Here is a 21,925-nt window from a genome sequence, read left to right on the forward strand (position 1 = left end):
AAGATTTTCCCAGGTCACTGGGTGGGGGCTCGAGCTGGTTTGCATTACGTGGTGGGGAAGGGACCCCTATGTATTGAACCTGGCCCTTGCTGCTATCATTTCAGCCTAGCAGAGGGGTTACATCAGTTTGAACCTTGGGCCTCTGATATCTTATTCAAAAGGCTAATTGCCAGTTTTTAAACTTGTTGCTATTCATTGTCATTGGGTGTCCTTTCTTCTTTTATCATGAAAGAATAAGTAGCCCAACTCACCTTTATTCTATCATTTATTGTTTTATACCTCCAACATGTCTTGTCTTATTCATCCCTTCCATAAATTGAAAAAGTTGAGACCATTTAATCTCTGATTATACAGGTGGTTTTTGGTGCCTTTAATTCTTTCCATTGCCCGTAAACACCAAGGGTCCTTGCTGCATAACATATGTCCAGCTTGTCACAGAGCACAATTAGAACATGTGCTAGCCTAGAAGACAAGAAGAAAGAGCAGCAAATGGGAATTACATTGATGGATTCATGCTATAATTGTTCATTAAAATCATGAGAACAAGCTATAAGAAGGCTTTCTGGAAGTAGTATATTTTAAGGCAGGATCTGAAGAGGAAGAGAGAAGATGGTTGGAAGGCAAGTTGGAGGCTCCTCCAGTTGATGGGGGAAGCATGACAGAAAGCACCAATCAAAAAGGTGAAAAAAAGAGATGAAGGGAGAAAGGCCCGATGTTGATATCTTCCTTGCCACAACTTCCCTGTACCCTTTTGCTAAATTTAAAGCCACATTAGAAAATGCTTTGTTGAAAATAAATCAAAGCTGGTGTCTCAGTAGCGGCTGACGCTGTTGAGCTAAGCCTGATTCTGATTCCAGTTCCACACCAGCGGGTGAGGGGGCCTACAATACTTTCACACTAGGCAACCTCATGTAGCCCTGCACCACCACTTGCAACTGCTCCAGCATCCATTTAAGCTTGCTGCAAGCATAGCCGTAAACCCCTCATTTTGTCAGCACATTCCTGATCCTAAGCCTACTGTAGTATTCCTTTGAGCATGGTGAGTCTATTTGGCTGGCACACTCTGCTCTTTTCTTTGGCATCCATGTGTGTAACAGAGAGGAATCACCCCTTATGCTCAGGTGAAAAGAGATTTAACCCCACTAGATAGCAACTGTCAGCTTTCAACATCTCTCTGCTTTTCGGCTCCCTGCAGACAAAGCCCAGCACTTCCAGAAGCTGTTTACAAACTCACAAATACTAATACTAACCTCTCCCATCATCTCTGAGCTGCTGTATGATATCTAACCATTTTTAGGTGAGAAACACAGAGTGCATCTTCTGCCAGTCTGGTCACAGGAGGGCTCCCTTTTAGTTTTCATGGTACAGTGATTCCCTATGGACCATAAGAGTTCTCGTTTGAGTTCCCTCTGTATGATGCACACACAGCCGTTAACTGGATAAGCCTGCCCTAAGGTCTGGCTGCCAGGAATCAGACAAAACACCATCAAGTGACTTGTCAGGAAGTTTCCATACAGGGACAAGTGAGGTGGACACTTTAAGATTGACATGCTTATGGATTTAATGCATCATTCAGGTTGGGTTTGAATCAGAACCCTTCTCTCCCTGTCTATTGGAAAGTTTGGAGGGAAACTAGAACTTCCTAACTAAGGACCGTCTCTGCACATCACGTCCACATCTATCCAGGCTAACAACCAGTGTTAAGAATTCTGTGCTTTGCAGACACTTCAGCAGCAGCCTTTGAAACTCTCCTATTCAGACTCTCAGTAAATCTCAGGGCAAAATGAATTTTCCTGAAGATGAAATACTGAAGGAGCCTAGGACCTGTTCCTGTGATGGTGCCAGTGATGGATATTGGGAGAAGAAGAGCAGTGTATGTAGGGTTGAGGGGGATGGGGGTGGAGTGGGGAGTTGGTGAAAGTGAGAGACAGGCAAACAAAATGGAAAGAGAATAGTATGATGTTGAGAACAAATGGTCAAGTAAACAGAGAGGGAATGGAACACCGAAATGGAGAGAGTTAAACCAAAAAAAGGACAAAGACAGGAATACCACAAATAAAACAGAATGAGAAGGGGGAAAAAAATGAACCAGATGCAGGAATGCAAGACCAGGAGGTGAAAAGTAAGGTGGAGGGTCAATTTCATGGGGAAGAGGAAACACGAAAGAAGATGGCCATAGGGTGGCAAAGAAGCAGAAACACAAGAGAGAGAGAGAGAGAGAGAGAGAAAGAACAATGAAATAGTGGGTGTGATCCTGAAGCCATTGAACTCAGTCACAACATTGTATTTGGGACCTAGAAATAAACTGAACCAAGGTCAGGTGGTTATTTCAGTGCATTTTAGGAATGCACCTACAAGTATGCTAAGACATTGCATAACCCTGGTTAGGATTTGCCATCCCTTAAGAGATCCTTGTCAGCCAGTCTGGTGCCATGACTAGTTAGTGATCAATAAGTGACAGAGAGAGGAGACTCACACAGTGCATTTACTGAACAGCATGGCATGACTGTTGGTGCTCAGTGTAACTCATGCTAGCATAATGTATCTCTGTACCCCTCTTTATTGCTGAGGCCACATAGAGAGCTTTGAGCAATTTGAGTCAACAGACCTGGGTGAAATCATAAACCCACTGAAACCAATGGCAAAACTTCCATTGACTTCAGTGGGGCCAGGATTTCAGCTTTGGTAACTGACACAATAGTGGTTTATTCTTTCAGATCCATTGGTCCCAGGCTTAGTCCTTACTGATGGCCAAAGAAGGGGCATTGTTACACTACCATTGCTCAAATATAATTTGGGCAATATACAGCACATGACTATTCACCCATCCCTTACTCTGCGGCTGATCTCCAATTCTCTAGTTCTGCCTGATCAAAAGATCAGTCCCACCTATCCCAGCCATATAGGGAAGAGAAGACTCAGGATCCCTCCTCCCCTCCCCCCATGGTCAATAGAAACTGCAGCAATGGAACCAGCCAACCATTTCTGAGATCTCATTGCTAAAGGTTACAAGCTGGGGAGGTCACCTGCTCCCCAGAAAATCCATGAGGAAGGAGGAAATACTGGCTGCCACCCTCCACCCCACCCCAAGAAGTGGGATGGAGGAAATGAATCACTGGGCCACCTGGGGAAGTGGATCTGCCAACGGTGCCTTGAAGATGCCAGAAGGTAGGTTGGAAGGTCCCAGGAAATAATTAAAGGCAAGAGAGGAGCACATGCCTGTTGGGGGAAACTGCTAGAGCAGAGGGTGTCAGGTTCAAAGAACATCCATGCCTGGGGGCATGATTAATTGTGAGTGTAATGGATTATTTCCCATTGATACCTGATGCTGCAGAAGAAAGCAAAATGCTGTGGAAAAGTGCCATTAATCTCCCGATTGGTCCACTGTATTCTACCTGACGTTTCCGATTGCTTTCAATACACCGTATTGTACATTTTTCACATTTTCAGAAATCTATTGCCAAAGATTCTGAATCTTCAGAATTAGTCAGCAGCTTGGAATGAAGCCAGGTGCAACAAATAAGGAGCCAGGAGCTTTTGGTAATCTACCAGCCTGAGATGGATGTATAACTCACATTTATTGGTGTGGGACAGTTCAGGGGGAGGGGAGGTGGAATAACCCTCAACTGCATTTTTTGGAGGCAGCTGATGGTTGCTGCTAATGAATAAGAGGAGATTATCATTGGTTAGGAAGCCAGGGGATGTGTTTGTTTCTTTGGTTAGTTTTTTTGGAGAGCATCAGAGAAAAGGGGCCCTAGTTCTCTTCTGACACTGTCAAGAAAAACTGCATTAAAAATCAATGGATTAGCACCAGCATAAGTCAGGTCCAAAGAGAGAGGGAGAGGTCACGGATGATGACTGAAAACATGTGCACTTCATGCATAAAATTCACCATGAATGCCCTATTACAAATTCAACCAGTTATCCTGAATTGAGGAAGAAGAAATGGATTTGCTTAGTTCACCCAACGGACATGCTGATATTATTGAGAGAAGCTTTAGTATAATAAAAACCGGATAGAATTCCTCTGCCTGCTGCTAGCCCAGGGTGCTGTTACTTAGCTCACTGATGAAGCTGAAGCTCAACCTATTTGTGGAGAACTCCACATTAAATGTGCCTTACTGTGCTAAGTGCCTCAGAAACGTTTGACAAAGGGAAGCTATGGCTAGAGGGAGAGAGACGTGGTGACCCTGACGCAGAGTGGCTGCAATGTCTCTCTCAGGTTTCAAACCTATCTGGCAATTAATCAGGGCTTTGGGGACCTCGTGATGTCAACAGGAAATGCACCCAAGGAGTGAGTTAACAAGAAGCAATGTCATGGGAAGCTGGTGCTGAACTGTGCACTTTTTTTTTTTTAAATCAAAATGCATCTGGAAAGGTTTGCCATAGCGGAGCTCAGAGGCAGCCTGGCGTTTCAGATGGGCCTGGGCTAGCCTAGGCAGTCGGGGGGCTCTGCATTTGCATCGCTCTGTGCTGAATCCACATTAAAAATTCTGTTAGGTCTGAAAATCTCCTGGAGGCCAAAAGCCGGCAGCTCAATGGAAATGCTGCAACAACAAAACGCTGGGGTGGGATTTCCCACTGAGATACAGTACCAAGAGGATGCTCATGTTTCCATGGTAGTTTGAAGTGCTGCAAGGGAAGTCAGCATCCAGGGGGCTTTAAGGACCCATAGCTGAGAAGCATTTTTACAAACAAACAAAACAAACAAAAGATGAAGATAGTTCTCTCTGCGGGAAAGGGAGTTGGGTGTGGGAGGGAACTATCTTGTTTGTTTGTAACAGATTCTGCCATTTTTAAGTCCATATGTCAGAGTTGTTGAGCAATTAGCAACGGCTAAGGTTTAACTGGGGTGCTTCTACACAATTCCATTATATTGACTAATTGGCAAGCTTTCTAACGGGGGAGGGGCGCTTAGAAAATGATTTTTGATGCTAATGCATCTCATTCCCCTAGAATCAGTTTTAAAGAGTGCTACTAAGAATCATCACCACCACCACCACATACACACAAAAATGCACATACACTTCTATTTACAATGAAGACATTTACAACCACTGTAAACATTTGGTGTCTCAGGAAAGCTGTGAAAGAGGAGCCTGTGCTTTGCCCAGGTATTTGCTCTACATATGCTAGTGAGGAATAAGAAACTAATAAAACTCCATTTGTTTGCTCTAAAAATCATTGAAAACATGACACAAAGCTATGCTAAGAGATTTGCCTGCTTCACAAGAACAGTATCTCAAAAAATCCTAGGCTATTATGTACTGTACCCATTTGCAGAGTTTTAGAGGACAAATTCAAAGATTATGGGATCGTGCTTTCTGTGCAATACTTACAATTATGAGTCCATGTAAATAAGACCTCTGAAAAATAATTGCTCCCAAAGCTAAAATGAAAAACCTGGATCCTGTTATTAATTTATCATGAGATAAAATGTACTGGCGCATGCATGTTCCAGGCCCTGAAAACTTTTTACCCTGACTTCTTAGAAAGAGCAGATGACTGGCTGCTGCTTCTTTGTTTCAGAGAGGAAGCCAAAAAAAAAATCAGTACAATTTTTGGCTTATGCACGTGCTGTCAGATAAGAATGCAATTGTTTGTGCCTTTGAAAGGATATACTGGAGGATTTATCCGAAGGTGCATAATCTTTATCAGTAATTAATGTAAGTCAAGTGCATAAAATCTAGGAAGTAATCTTTCATTCCTCTCTTTCCCCACTGGGAGTAACTGTGAATTTTGATATGCTTTTTCAGCATTATGAATGAGGAATTAAGTATGTAACTATGTATAATTAAAAAATAGCAACCATTAAAAAGCAGCTATTCATCTTTGTACTCTTGGCTTGACCAAGGCCAAAACGCCTTTGTACTGCTCTTAATGGACCTTGAATGAGGTCCTATGGCCCTGATTCAGGAAGGCACTTAAGCGTGTTTGTTTGACTTTAAGAATGTGGCTCAATTCCACTGGCACAAAGTTAAGCCTGTGCTTCAATACTGTCCTAACTGGAACGTAGGAGCAGAAATGTTGAGGCAGAATTAGGAAGGCAAAAGAATTGCCAATTCTATGTGCCAATCCTTTTGAAGAGAGGAGAAATTAGATCTCCTTGCAGTACATTCTCTCCATTTTAATTGCTCTGTTTTCAATACATAGAATCTCAGGGTTGGAAGGGACCTCAGGAGGTCATCTAGTCCAACCCCCTGCTCAAAGCAGGACCAAACCCAACTAAATCATCCCAGCCAGGGCTGTGTCAAGCCTGACCTTAAAAACCTCTAAGGAAGGAGATTCCACCACCTCTCTAGGTAACCCATTCCAGTGCTTCAGCACCCTACTAGTAAAAAAGTTTTTCCTAATGTCCAACCTAAACCTCCCCCTCTGCAACTTGAGACCATTACTCCTTGTTCTGTCATCTTCTACCACTGAGGACGGTCTAGATCCATCCTCTTTGGAACCCCCTTTCAGGTAGTTGAAAGCAGCTATCAAATCCCGCCTCATTCTTCTCTTCTGCAGGCTAAACAATCCCAGTTCCCTCAGCCTCTCCTCATAAGTCATGTGCTCCACCCCCCTAATCATTTTTGTTGCCCTCCGCTGGACTCTCTCCAATTTATCCACATCCTTCTTGTAGTGTGGGGCCCAAAACTGGACACAGTACTCCAAATGAGGCCTCACCAGTGCTGAATAGAGGGGAATGATCACATCCCTCGATCTGCTGGAAATACCCCTACTTATACAACCCAAAATGCCATTTGCCTTCTTGGCAACAAGGGCACACTGTTGACTCATATTCAGCTTTTCGTCCACCGTAACCCCTAGGTCCCTTTCTGCAGAACTGCTGCCCAGCCATTCGGTCCCTAGTCTGTAACAGTGCATGGGATTCTTCCGTCCTAAATGCAGGACTCTGCACTTGTCCTTGTTGAACCTCATCATATTTCTTTTGGCCCAATCCTCTAATTTGTCTAGGTCCCTCTGTATCCTATCCCTACCCTCCAGTGTATCAACCACTCCTCCCAGTTTAGTGTCATCTGCAAACTTGACAAGGGTGCAGTCCACACCATCCTCTAGATCGTTAATGAAGATATTGAACAAAACTGGCACCAGCACCGACCCTTGGGGCACTCCACTTGATACCGGCTGCCAACTAGACATGGAACCATTGATCACTACCCGTTGAACCCGACCATCTAGCCAGTTTTCTATCCACCTTACCGTCCATTCATCCAGCCCAGACTTCTTTAACTTGCTGGCAAGAATACTGTGGGAGACTGTATCAAAAGCTTTGCTAAAGTCCAGAAATAGCACATCCACTGCTTTCCCCTCATCCACAGAGCCGCTTATCTCATTATAGAAGGCAATTAGGTTAGTCAGGCATGACTTGCCCTTGGTGAATCCATGCTGACTGTTCCTGATCACTTTCCCCTCCTTTAAGTGGTTCAGAATTGATTCCTTGAGGACCTATTCCATGATTTTTCCAGGGACTGAGGTGAGACTGACAGGCCTGTAGTTCCCTGGATCTTCCTTCTTCCCTTTTTTAAAGATGGGCACTACATTAGCTTTTTTCCAGTCATCCGGGACCTCCCCCGATCGCCATGATTTTTCAAAGATAATGGCCAATGGCTCTGCAATCTCATCGGCCAACTCCTTTAGCACCCTCGGATGCAGCGCATCCAGCCCCATGGACTTGTGCTCGTCCAGCTTTTCTAAATAGTCCTGAACTACTTCTTTCTCCACAGAGAGCTGGTCACCTCCTCCCCATACCGTGCTGCAGAGTGCAGCTGACCTTGTCTGTGAAGACAGAGGCAAAAAAAAGCATTGAGTACACTAGCTTTCTCCACATCCTCTGTCACTAGGTTCCCTCCCTCATTCAGCAAGGGACCCACACTTTCCTTGACTTTCTTCTTGTTGCTAACATACCTGAAGAAACCCTTCTTGTTACTCCTAACATCTCTGGCTAGCTGCAACTCCAAGTGTGATTTGGCCTTCCTAATTTCACTCCTGCATGCCTGAGCAATACTTTTATACTCCTCCCTGGTTATTTGTCCAATCTTCCACTTCTTGTAAGCTGTTTTTTTTTGTGTGTTTAAGATGAGCAAGGATTTCACTGTTAAGCCAAGCTGGTCGCCTGCCATATTTACTTTTCTTCCTACACATCAGGATGGTTTGTTCCTGCAACCTCAATAAGGATTCTTTAAAATACAGCTAGCTTTCCTCGACTCCTTTCCCCGTCATGTTATTCTCCCAGGGGACCTTGCCCATCAGTTCCCTGAGGGAGTCGAAGTCTGCTTTTCTGAAGTCCAGGGTCTCTGTTCTACTGCTCTCCTTTCTTCCTTGTATCAGGATCTTGAACTCGACCATCTCATGGTCACTGCCTCCCAGGTTCCCATCCACTATTGCTTCCTCTACTATTTCTTCCCTGTTTGTGAGCAGCAGGTCAAGAAGAGCTTTTCCCCTAGTTGGTTCCTCCAGCACTTGCACCAGGAAATTGTCCTACACTTTCCAGAAACTTCCTGGATTGTCTGTGCACTGCTGTATTGCTCTCCCAGCAGATATCAGGGTGATTAAAGTCACCCATGAGAACCAGGGCCTGTGATCTAGCAACTTCTGTTAGTTGCTGGAAGCAAGCCTCGTCCACCTCATCCCCCTGGTCTGGTGGTCTGTAGCAGACTCCCACCACGACATCACCCTTGTTGTTCATACTTCTAAATTTAATCCAGAGACTCTCAGGTTTTTCTGCAGTTTCATACTGGAGCTCTGAGCAGTATGCTCTCTTACATACAATGCAACTCCCCCACCTTTTCTGCCCTGCCTATCCTTCCTGAACAGTTTATATCCATCCATGACAGTACTCCAATCATGTGAGTTATCCCACCAAGTCTCTGTTATTCCAATTACATCATAATTCCTTGACTGTGCCAGGACTTCTAGTTCTCCCTGCTTGTTCCCCAGGCTTCTTGCATTTGTGTATAGACATGTAAGATAACTCACTAATCGTCCTGGTGTCCCAGAATGGGGCAGGAGCCTTCCCCTCTTGCACTCACCTACTTGTGCTTTCTCCCAATATCCCACTTCCCCACTTACCTCGGGGCTTTGGTCTCCTTCCCCCGGTGAACCTAGTTTAAAGCCCTCCTCACTAGGTTAGCCAGCCTGCTTGCAAAGATGCTCTTCCCTCTCTTCGTGAGGTGGAACCCATCTCTGCCTAGCAATCCTTCTTCTTGGAAGACCATCCCATGGTCAAAGAATCCAAACCCTTCTCTCTGACACCATCTGTGTAGCCATTTGTTGATTTCCACGATTCGACGGTCTCTACCCTGGCCTTTTCCTGCCACCGGGAGGATAGACGAGACCACCACTTGTGCCTCAAACTCCTTTATCCTTCTTCCCAGAGCCACGTAGTCTGCAGTGATATGCTCAAGGTCATTCTTGGCAATATCATTGGTGCCCACATGGAGAAGCAGGAAGGGGTAGCGAGCCGAGGGCTTGATGAGTCTCGGCAGTCTCTCCGTCACGTTGTGAATCCTAGCCCCTGGCAAGCAGCACACCTCTCGGTTTTCCTGGTCAGGGCGGCAAATAGATGACTCAGTCCCCCTGAGGAGAGAGTCCCCGACCACCACCACCCTCCTCCTCCACCACTCCCAAGAGGAGGTCGTGGAACCCCCATCCCTAGGACGGCGCATCTCATGCCTTCTAATCAGTGGAGTCTCCTTCTGCTCTGTTCCCTCAGATGTATCATCCACTCCACCCTCTGCACTAGTACCTGCAGAGAGAACATGAAAACGGTTGCTCACCTGCATCTGTGTTACTGGTACATGGATGTTTCTGGTACTCTTTCCTCTTCTGGAAGTCACATGCCACCAATTATCCTCACTGGCCTTCTGTCCCCACTGCGTAGCCTGCTCTGAATCTTCAGAATATTGTGCCCGCTGAAGCTGATCCTGACGTCTATCCAGGAAATCCTCATTTTCTTTTATGGAACGCAGGGTTGATATTCGTTTCTCCAGACCTTGAATCTTCTCTTCCAATATGGAGATCAGCTTGCATTTTGTACAGACAAAGTCGCTCCTATCCTGTGGAAGGAAGACGAACATGGCGCATCCCATGCAGGTCACAACAGCGGATCGCTCAGCATCCATAGTCTCTTCCTTCTAAGAGCTTCCTTACTTGTGGCAGACGCTACTCAGAGAAACCTGCAAGAGGGGGGCCTTGGTAGGCTCTCTCCAGGCGAGCTCCCAGGCAAACTCCTTCTGTTTGTCTCTCTGCTGTTGGCTGCTCAGCTGGTTCGCAGCTGACTGCCTTTTTATAACAGTCAGGCCCAGCTGGAACAAAGCACTCCCAGGTCAAACAAGCAATCAAACAATCAAGCACACAGTCAAACTGCCCCCCCCAACAGACACTCAGATACTCACCAGCGCAGTCCCCCTACTGCAGCACTTAGCGTACCTCTGCTCAGAGGGATCCCAGGCAAACTCCTTCTGTTTGCCTCTCTGCTGTTCGCTGCTCAGCTGGTTCACATGTAGCTATCAGTGATTTGATACATTTAAGACTATTTTTAAAGTATTTCATTGTGAAATTCCATAATAAGCTACAGAAGACAAAATGCTGCTGTATATTTTAATAAGCCAACCAGAATATATTATTTTTCAAAACAGTAAATCTGTATTGTAGTCAATTTGTCAATTCATCTTGTGTACAAACCCACAAAGAGACTTTCACACTTGAGCAATCTTGGAGAAAGAAAACATTTATGCATAAAAAAAATTATGCATAAATGTACTTGGCCAATAGATTCCTGTGTCACATTTGGCTATTATGGAATATATTGTTCGGACAATGGCTTTCTCCCTTCTACCTCAATGTATCTAACTTGATCCCACTGTCAAATGATAGGGCCATGTTCCACTTGATGTACTCAAATCCAGTAGCTTCTAGGAGGCTATTTGCATCAGTAAGGTTTACAGGATTTAGCCCACGATGTTATGGTTAAAACATCCATCTGTTACTATAGAAATTATTGAGAAATCAAAAATCCGTCATTATGGGCTCAATCGTTAGCCCCTGGTCACTGCGTGCTGCTTGGGTAGCACAAAACAGCTGAAGAGCAGATGCAGGTGAATCCTTGAGTGGCTTACAGTTGATAGAACCAACTCCTTGGCACTTTCTCCTGCCATGTTCTGCATACCGTTGGAAAAAGAACAGAGGCAGGCTGGGGATATAGCCGGGTGCCAAATTCTACAGCTCTCTAACCAATCCTCAGCTAGCACAGTGATCCTATAGAATCCTCTCCATTTAACATAACTTAGAGCAGCCTTTAGGACTGGCAGTCCCATGATCAAGAAGCCAGAAGTGTCTTAGCCACGTGTTGCAGCCCTCAGAGGAAAATCTAACTGAAAATGACTAGACTGTGTTTACTGTTGGCAAACATGTATTTGTTCAAGGAAATGTTCTGCAAGACCACAGGCAGGAGGAGAGCCCCCTGCAGTGCATCTGCAACCTGTAAATTTGTAGAGTTTCTTCCTTACAGGATCACCCAGTCCCAAAATCCAGGGGCAGATGATTTATATTAATTACTAAAACATGTCCTTAGTTTTAAAATGGTGTCTGGCTGATCATAAACAGCAGCCAGGCGCCACCACCATTCTGCACTGCTCAGCCGGTAGTTGAAGAGTTCCTTGGACACTGTAGGCATCTGCACATCCCCAACGTTATTTTGTGGTCCCGAAAAAAGTGCCTGCTGGAGGCGTCTAAACAGACCAGAGTTCCTGAACACCGCGCGTCCATCTATGATGACCTGGACATTTCCGACAGTCACTACCACTGTGTCATCCCAGACCTGCAGCACTATGCGGTCCCACCAGTCTGTGCTTGTTTCCGGGCCCAGTATCCTGTAGTGTAGACAAGCCCTTAGAATCACTTTCCCCACCATGTAACTCCAGCTGTGCTGAGAATTTGGCCTGGTAATTTCGATGGAGGAGTGAATTGTCCCAGAGGATGGGGGGGGGGGGGAGAACAAGTCTTTGTTTAAGCACAAGTATAGTTAATAATTAATTAAACTTGATAAGAAAAGTTATGAAACCAGTTTACTGTCAGTGCTCTCCCCCGACCCTTCCAAAATATTTTATATTCAGACCTAATTGTAAGTTTTCATCAACATGAAAAGCCTTCTTTAAAATGGCCTGTACTGTCCATGGTGCTAAGGCTGGTTTTAGCAGCTCATCTCAGTAACCAGAAGAGTGTTAAATCCATCATTTTCAGTCTGCTCTGTAATTTTCAATTTTCAACCACTGCCAGCTTCCCCCCTTGCACCAACCACCAAGCACAAAAACGCTGCCTGCTTGCCATCACATTCAGTATTGATTCTTCAAATGGAAAAAATCTGTAATAAGTACAAGGGAATTGAAGCAGGCTATCAGACTCAGCAGTTGATGGGAGGAAAGGGGGCAGCCTAGAAGTAACTTTAAACTCTTGGAAATGACAGTGCACAGAGTAAAACAGCCGAGACTCTACAATTTGTTAGATAACTTGGCTGTTAGCATGAAAACTGTCAGACTGCTTCCAGATTATTTACCTTAGATTTTATAGAGCATATAGTACTGTAGGCCTGCTTTATGTAAACATATGCCCCCATTGACACAAATCCACCTCACGCATGCATCTCACACTGAAGTCAACGGAGCTACTCATGCTCAAAATTAAGCACATGCTTAAATATATTGCTGAATAAGAGTAAACTGATGATCAGGTCCTTTTTTGGAGCCATCCTCTACCTTTTTGGCCGCCCCAAGCAGTCATGCGCGGGAGGCGCCCCGGAGCCGCGGACCTCCCACGGGCATGACTGCAGAGGGACCGCTGGTCCCGCGTGGCTCGGCTGGACCTCCCGCGGCTGCGGACGGTTCGCAGGTCCGGCAGCTCCGCTTGAGCTGCCGCAGTCATGCCTGTGGGAGGTCCAGCCGAGCCGCGGGACGAGCGCCCCCTCCGCAGGCATGACTGCGGCAGGCCCGCCGGCCCAGCCTGCCGCCCCCCCTGGCATCACGGGATGGGCCGCTCCTCGGCTCGCAGCGGCAGGATGAGCTGGGGCCCCAGCCTTTTGATGCCCCCTAGATTTTGCCGCCCTAGGCACCAGCTTGTTTTGCTGGTGCCTAGAGCCACCCCTGATCCTATAGAACAGTGATTCTCAACCAGGACATGTGTCCTGGGATACACAGAGGTCTTCCAGGGGGTGTATCGACTCAGCCTAGTTTTACAACAGGCTCTATAAAAAGCACTAATGAAGTCAGTACAAACTAAAATTTCATACAATGACTTGTCTATCCTGCTCTATATACTGTACACTGAAATGTAAGTACAATATTTATATTCCAGTTGATTTATTTTATAATTATATGGTAAAAATGAGAAGTAAACCATTTTTCAGTAACAATGTGCTGTGACACTTCTGTAATTTTAGGTCTGATTTTGTAAGCAAATAGTTTAAGTGAGGTGAAAGTTGGGGGTACACAAGACAAATCAGACTCCTGAAAGGGGTACAGTAGTCTGGAAAGGTTGAGAGAAACTGCTATGGAAATTAGATTATTCTTTACCATGTTGTATAGGACAATCCAAAAACATATAGAAAGGCTATAATTTTCTAGTCGACTCTACAGTACTTTTCTATATAGCTAGTAAATTTAAGTTATTGAGCCATATGACTGGCTGAGCATTTCTGATGTGCTATAATACCAGAGCTGTTGTATTATCCACTACATTTCAATCTTTGAAAAAGTTTTTAACGAATGAAATGCTTGAACTTTTATTTTAGGAATGTATTAGTGCACATACAATAGAGAAAATACATTCTATTCTGCCAACATTGTAATAGTTCCTATTCTCTTGAAGAAATCTACTCTGCTGGCACTAAAAATGCAGATGAAGGTGGACTGGATCCCTCATAATTATCAGTACTGTTAAGCATTTTAAAAGCTTAGCTCATTACAAACACACTTTGGCTAAAGAGAGAAGAAATTTTGTGATTACAACTTCAAACATCAGAAGAAAGACTCCTCTATGCCAGTGTGGCATTATTTGCAGAGAAACATCTTTAAATGGAATTTTAAATAATTTATAATTTTATATTTCTGTAATGAATTAACAATGCATGTCTGAATAGACTTTCCACTATTCAAAAGAGGATTACCTCAGAAAGGTCAAGTTATACATAAGAGTTTGCATATGACAAGGTTGTTAACTTAGCGTCAGAATTAACATTTAATGGGTCTGATGTAATGTTTGAATGGAGAGCAGCCCATATTGGCCTGAAAAGAAAATGATGATAGTTTAGTAGTAGAAACCATTAAGCAGTCAAAGGTTGAAATCAATAACAAAACAGCATGTCTGTGTTCAGCACGTGCATTCGACTGTATGTTGTAAGATTAATAGCAAGACTGCACATGGGTCAGTTGTAATAAACTCAGAATCTGCAACAGAAATCTCTGATAGCATGTTCAAAAAGTCATAATAATATGCAAGGTAGGAGACGAGGTGTTATTATGCTACAGAAATTATAGACTGGTTTCTCTGTGTATTTAAGATATATGTTAAGTATGGATGAGTCTTCAACCTTACAACTGTTTCCAGTTACATTGCGATAGATTTTATTTGCAATGACATGATAAATATCAGGATTAAAAGAAATATGTATGGAAACTATCAGCAAAGAAAAGGGAGGTAAGATTTGTGTACTTATTCAGACACTGTGCAATATCCTTCACAACAGTGGAAGCATGTGAAAAATAAAGTTTGCTGCTGGAAAATGATTCTATCAAAATTCAGAAAGTCTCTGACAGGTCAAAAGGCTAAAATGTGCGGCTACCAAACAGTGCTGAGCAAACTGGAGAACTTCTACCCATAGTAAGAAAAAGAATTTTTTTTTTCCCAGATTCAGAAGCAAGTATGTCTGCAGCCAATTTACCCTCACTGTAAAACAGTCAACTTCATGGCCAGGGTCTTTATGCTCCTGGGGTAAACACAGTATATTCCAAACCATATGCAGGACTGGATACACAGATGTTAACTGAGGAAGGGAGTACGGAGTGGGCACTGAGGTTAGTGATATAAAAAAATCCATTTAGAATGCTATTCTGATCACTTCTTTGTCAAATTTATAATAGAGTCTGCAGCAGATTATCAATGAAGCCTCAATCATGCGTACACCATTATAAGCCAATCCTACAAAGTGCTGAGTGCCTCCTGAGAGGCAAACAATGGCCTCACCTCCCATTGATATCAAGGTAGGAGGAACTCAACACCTTACAAGCATGGGCCATCTCCTCTCCTGTTTTTACTTAAAATGTGCATCTATGTACTTCTTTGGTCTCCAGAGCAATATCAGACCTGGGGGAGAAGACACCTTGGACTCCTTATATTGTCCAGGTGCAATTCCAATGTGGAATTGGTCCAGATGCAGCATTCCAATGTTACATATCCATGAGCATTCTTTATCCTCCTCAATTCCTTATGCAGGGCAGATCATTTCTCATGAGACAGAATGAGAACGTTCATGGAAAATTCAAAAAAGAGGTGTTAATTTAAATTAAGCCAACTGAACATACACGTCTAAAACACTAGATGGAAAGAGTACAGCTGAAGTAATTGTTTAATCAAAGGTCTATTCTTCCCCGAGTGTACTCATGTAACTCCCATCAAGTTCATTAGGGCTGATGGGAGGCTAGCAGCCCTTGGCAGCGTGAATGTTAGAAAAAGAGCATTGCTTTCCCCCTTGGTTTAATTTATTTATTTTAATTTGTGGCAGTTACAGCCAACACTAATAATGTTAGGGCAGAGGTGACACATTTTATGACATTCTTCTTCAGTGACACCACGTGAGATACGAGCAGCAATGTGTCACTTGCTTTAGTTCACATTTGCATCCAACCCTCAGTGAGTAAAATGAAATCTCGCAGCTGCCAACATTCAATTTCTCAGACTCATAGGATTTTCATCACAGAGCTGCAACAGGGACAGGCAGTAACCTCCCAGATGTCTTCCATTTTAAATTTACAATATTATACTATTACTGAGGGGGGGAGAATTAGAACCAGGATGGCTTCCAATAAATCATTTAAAGTGTATGCTGTGTGACATTTTATAATTATATCAAATGCCTGGATAATAAAATTTTACATTTGTGCCAAAAATGTATGATAAACATTTTTATTTACTGTATGTCAGAATAAACTGATTTGCGTCCACATGGCAGCTTTTTCCAGTGGAATGAGATAAAAGCATCTAGGGATGGGCCTCTGAGCTGCACTGGCAAAGATACAAGTGATAAAGTCTGCTAATACTCATGCTCCAAGGCAAAACACATCACTAGCTGATGTCAGGAAGAAATTTCTTCCCAGAAGTATACAATGCATTTCAGAGTTCTCATTCAAATTACCCAGCAGTTTCAAGAGACACCCAAGCTTTAGATAACAGTGGGTTTCAAAACATTGGAGGAGCCAGTCTTGCAGACTTTTGCAAGTTGGCCATTGGATTTCCAGCCTTAATATAGATACTTCAAAAGCCTGATGGCCCGCTGAGCAGGAGAAAGTGACTGTGCTCTGGAAGCCTGATCCACAGCCCAATTAAGTCAGTGGAAAAGACTCTCATTGACTTCCATTTGCTTTGGGTCAAATCCTTACACAGGGTGCGCCAGATGGGAGCAAAGCGAGGCAGTAGCATCACCTCTGACCCATCTAATCACAATGCAATCTTGAGGGGCATCACCAAAGTTTGACTAACTGGGAACTTGGTTTAACTGGTGAACTGTGGTCACACCCTAATATGGTTAAACTGGCTTGTTGGACAATGGGGCTTTAACACCTTGAACCATCTGCTAAAGATAACTTTCAGAGACAAGGTACTGAGCCAAGTAGACTTCCAATACTGGAATAGACCAACAGCCCATCTAGTATTAGTATTGTATCCTGTATCCAATGCCAAATCCTTATGAGGAATGCTTAAAATTATAATATTGCTACGCATATCACTTTAATAGACTTACAATTATAGACTTACAAATTATGACTACTATAATTAAAGGTCAAGTCTCTTCTCATAATCTTCACAGTGGGGAAAGAAAAACCCAGTTGAATTAGTATTTTATATGAGTAATGAAACAGTGACTTTGTTGCCTGAAGTAGTAGATACAAAAAGAAATTCAATTCCAATGACACCTCAAAGCCAACCCCAATAAACTTTGAGGAATGTAAGTTCTTCACCACTACAATGTGGAAGCTGTGAGCTGTTGAAAAATATCTTTAGGAAGCTGTCTTCCTCTGATAATACCATTTCTACAGACTCCCATCACAAAAGAAAACAATTATTAATTTTCCTAGAACTAATGAGATAACGTTAATCTCCCATGTGCCATGGTTTCTGTTATGCTAAAAGAAAAAAAGAAAAAGAAGGGGGGGGACACCAGCAATTTAGATGGCTCTGTTCTTCCAAATAATAATGTGCTTGGTCAAGATTGGAAGTGAGCTGTATAAAAAGAAATATTTTTATATACAACATACTAATGAAGACATTGCAATTGTTCCACTTCTTAAAGAAACACTGAAGGAGAAATTGCCAGTAGGGAATTATTCACACCAAGTTTAACATATTACATCATGCCAAAAGATTTGCTCCCCTCGTGAGCACATTTTAAAAGTGTTGTGAATTTTTTAGCAGTCTCTCTCTCCCACTAACTGTTATGACAGCACCATCGCTAAAGTCCCATACACTGCTTGAGAAACATAGGGGTAATTGTCTTGTAGTTATTCACATGAGAGCACCTGTAAAGCACTCATTGCAGAGCTCGTCACAAATCTGATGACTATTTAGCTTAGTGAATGTTATTACACTGCCAAAATCAAAGACTTTTAAAAAGTTGCTTAGTTCATTTGTTAGAGACAGCTGCTCATTTTGGGCAGCAAAGTGTATTTGTATCCGTGTATATGATTTTCAGACGCTGGGCTAGTTAACTTCACTGGAGACTGAAATTCTGTTTATTCAGAAAACAGCTCTGTAGCTTGGCAGTAAAATGACAAGCTTTCCCACACAGGGGGCTCTCAGTCTCAAGGAACAATCATTCATGGAAGTATTTTATTAATTATTAAATAATAATTATTGTTGATGAAAAGCATCAGATACTTGTGTTTTACTAGCTGGTTACTGAAAGGGATGTGTCAAAGTTAGAATCAAGACTCACAATTTGTCAGACCACTCTGTTTTTATTAGCGCAGCGCTCCGCCAATAACATTCAGATAATGTGAGTGGCCATGCAAGACCCAAACAGTCTTATTTATACAGATAAAAGAGCAGGAATCAAACAAAGGGACAAAGGAGAAAAACAGCAAAATTCACCTGGGGCATAGCATGCATATCCTACTTCCTTACTAACTCCTATCGATCTAAGGCTAATGCTTCACCAATTGCCCTTAAACGGTGCAATTGTTCTATGTTAATGTCTGTTTTCCTGACACCTGGACTCCAGCATTCCAGCGATTTTCCTTAAAGGTACAGACAGCATTTCTTTAATCCTATCTATTTTTGTAATATAATTCATTCTACTTTCACAATCCCTCCTTTTGGTCACGCTTCGCCATGACCAACGATGGACTGGGTTCCACATATTAACCATTCTTTATCTTTTTGTTCATCAGCAATATTTAAAATCATCATATTAGCACTCTGTTTTGGGGCAGTCACCTGGGTGGCATATTTTACACAATTTTGGATACAACAGGAGATTAACTGAAAACATACAAAAATCACTAAGATTCCAAACAGGATAGTCAGGGCACCCTGAAACAACCAGTTTCCTAGGCCAGAGAAATTGAACAGGTTGCTTAGCCACTTCCATAAAGAACTCGGCTCTTCATGGGGAAGATATGCGATTTGTTCTAAGTGGCTAGCGCGATCTATTACCTCATTGGTATTGTCAGGTATATACACACACAACATTTTTTTCCAATGAGTGCACAGGTCCCTCCTTTGGCCGCCAGCACTATGTCCAATGCCGGACGGTTTTGAAGGGCCACCTGTCGGATCACCTCTGTTTCTTTGGCCACAGTTTTTAAACTCTCTCTGGTTTCATTTGCCATTATTTCAACTACTGCTTGTAACCTCAGGAGCCTTTTTGCATGGTGTATTACCCCCCCAAGTGGGATAAGGGAACCGCCAACGGCATCTTCCCAGGTTAAGGGGCTTATGTTATTTATATACCATTGGGCATCTGGTAAGTCCCTTCTTTTTTGCCTGAAATTACGGAGGCGTTCTCGTGGGAAGGAACCTAGCACTCGGAATTGTGGGAAGAGTTGGGCGGGATAACAGATACCTGACCAGTTAGCTGGTAATGCAGTATAAGCTTTGGTTCCACAAACCCAATGATGGCCTATTAAGGCCGGGAAGGGTCGATTGCATCCATTTATTACATAGGTGTCTGTAAATGAGGAGTAATATCCTCCAAAGGGAACAGGGTAATCCTCCTTACGAGGAGTGGTAGTGTTTGTATGGCATTGAAAGATTGTATTATTTTTACTAAGATTACTGTAAGGGAAACATGAGATTGATTTTTCTGTTTGATCCCAGGTTGAGAAAAAATTCATATCCCCATACCCGGCCTGCCACTCTTTAGTTTTGTTTGAATAATCCCATACACCATTGGCCACGATATGCTGAAGGCAACGGCTTTTTCCCAGATCCAGCCCTGTCCCATTACACACCCAACACCAGTGACCCTTTCCCTCCACCACACTTATCCAGTTAGATACATTTATTCTCACTGCTTCCCAAGTGTCATTGCTGTTCCATGTTTTGTTAAACGGACGAGGTCCTCCAGTGAGATCTGGGGAATTGAGTGGGATAGCCAGGACAGGAATACCAGCTTGAGAATGGGCTGGGATGTGGCTGCAGACCCAGCATTTAGAAATATTAAGGGTCTGAGCTATCCACACTTGCTGCTGGGTAAAAGAATTGTCATTGTGGGCTCCCCAGACCTTAAGACACCAGCAGCCGAGGAACAGGCGCCACCAGAGGTGCATGTTGGAGGCAAAGCCCTTCTGGTTCTGACAACCTCAACTGAGGGAACCTCAGTCACGGTTTTACATCCACCAGGCAGCAGGCGCTAGGCTCACTACTGCTTCTTTTGGTGGGCCTTGCTTTAGGTTGTCGTCTGCTTCTGGCAACGCTTACGAGAGCGTAGATTGTAAGGTATTGCAGGCTGTTCCTCTGAGTCTTCTTCTGGAGTCAAAATTGACTCTGCGCAGTCCTGAGGTGATGATTGGTTCGCCGGGGAGGGTGTCTTCTTACACTGCGAAGCATGTATCCACGCTGCGATGCCAGATAGTTTAACAGCCGTCTGGGTAGTAAGCAGTACCTGATGAGGACCCTTCCACCGGGGTTCCAAGGCGTGTTTTCGATGATGGTGCCGTACGTAGACCCAGTCACCTGGCTCGAGGTTGTGGCAAGCGTCGGAGGTGGGTTCCGTCGGCCAGGCGGCTCGAACCTGTGAATGGAAGTGACTTACAGCTTGCATTAATCCCTTGCAGTATTGAAGGAGCGTACTGTGACTCAAGTTCAAGTCTGGGACTGGAGTAATGGTAGCCACAGCTCGCATAGGGCGTCCCATAACAATTTCAAAGGGACTCAGTTTATGTCTTTGGGATGGAGTGGATCACATTTCCATAAGGGCTAGTGGTAAAGCTGCTGGCCAGCTTAACCCTGTGGAGTCACAAATCTTAGCAAGCTTATTCTTAAGTACACCATTTCGCCTTTCCACAGCACCTGCACTTTGTGGGTGGTAGGGACAGTGCAGCAGGTGTGTGATATGTAATATACGATCCAAGTGTTGAACAATTTGTCCAGTAAAATGTGTACCCCGGTCACTGGACAGAGTGGCAGGAATTCCCTTGGCAGGCATAATATGATTTAACAAACATTTAGCAACAGACAGTGAGTCAGCCTTGTGACAAGGAAAGGCTTCAATCCAACCAGAAAATAAACATACCATAACCAAAATGAATTCATATCGTTGGCACTTGGGCATTTGTACAAAATCAAGTTGCCAATGCAAGAAGGGTGCTTGGGGCAGGCCCCGGAATCCCTGAGCCACTTTTACAGGTTTACCAATATTGTGGCTTTGACAAGTGGTACAGGCGGCACAGTGGCGGGCTGCAAAAGAGCTGAAATGGGGGGCCCACCATCCCACCTTAGTTACAGCAGAGACCATCCCCTCCTTTCCGACATGCGAAACACCGTGAAGCAGGGCGGCCAGAGACGGGTAGAGTGAAAAGGGAGCCACAAAGGCACCAGTAGGCGAACGCCAAAGAGAATCAGGATGCAGAGAGCAACCCTGGGCAACCCAGGAGTCTTTTTCGGCTTCTGGGGCAGAATCCTGGAGTAGGGTGAGGTCAGTGAGGGACGGCGGTGCTATAGAAACAGAAAGGGAACCTAGAAATGCATCTGGGGAAGGTTCTATGGCAGCAGCATGTTTAGCAGAGGCATCAGCAAATGCGTTACCCTTAGCAACATCAGTATCTGCCGTCGAGTGGCCAGGGCACTTAATAGCTAGGGCAGAGGGAAGTAAAACTGCATACAGGAGAGCAGCAATGTAGGGGCCGTTTTTAATGGGGGTACCGGCGGAGGTAAGGAAACCCCGAGCTTGCCACAGGGTGCCAAAGTCATGTACAACCCCAAAAGCATAGCGGGAGTCAGTGTAAATGGTGGCGGAGCGTCCCTCCGCCAAAAAGCAGGCACGGGTGAGGGCGACTAATTCAGCAACTTGTGCTGAGGTTACAGAAGGTAAAGGCGCAGCTTCAAGGGTTTCCTAGAGTGACACAACAGCGTATCCTGCAAGGAGACGACCTTGGCTGTCTCGAAAACAGGAACCATCAGTAAACAAAACAAGGTCAGAGTTAGGGAGAGGGAC

At 44.1% G+C, this 21,925-nt stretch overlaps 1 long non-coding RNA gene across 2 annotated transcripts in view; it reads right to left on the reverse strand.

The window, feature by feature from the left end:
• Positions 1 to 21,925, reverse strand: part of LOC120397676 — a 54,750-nt gene that overhangs the window by 19,304 nt on the left and 13,521 nt on the right. Inside the window, exon 2 of one of the 2 annotated variants that reach the window (XR_005593924.1) lies at positions 252 to 462. The exons of the other annotated variant lie outside the window; for it this stretch is intronic. This is a non-coding gene — a long non-coding RNA (uncharacterized LOC120397676). The remainder of the gene's footprint in view (positions 1 to 251; positions 463 to 21,925) is intronic. 2 annotated transcript variants of the gene reach the window in all.

This window comes from Mauremys reevesii, linkage group 1, assembly GCF_016161935.1.
Source record: "Mauremys reevesii isolate NIE-2019 linkage group 1, ASM1616193v1, whole genome shotgun sequence".
Lineage (NCBI taxonomy): Eukaryota > Metazoa > Chordata > Testudines > Geoemydidae > Mauremys > Mauremys reevesii.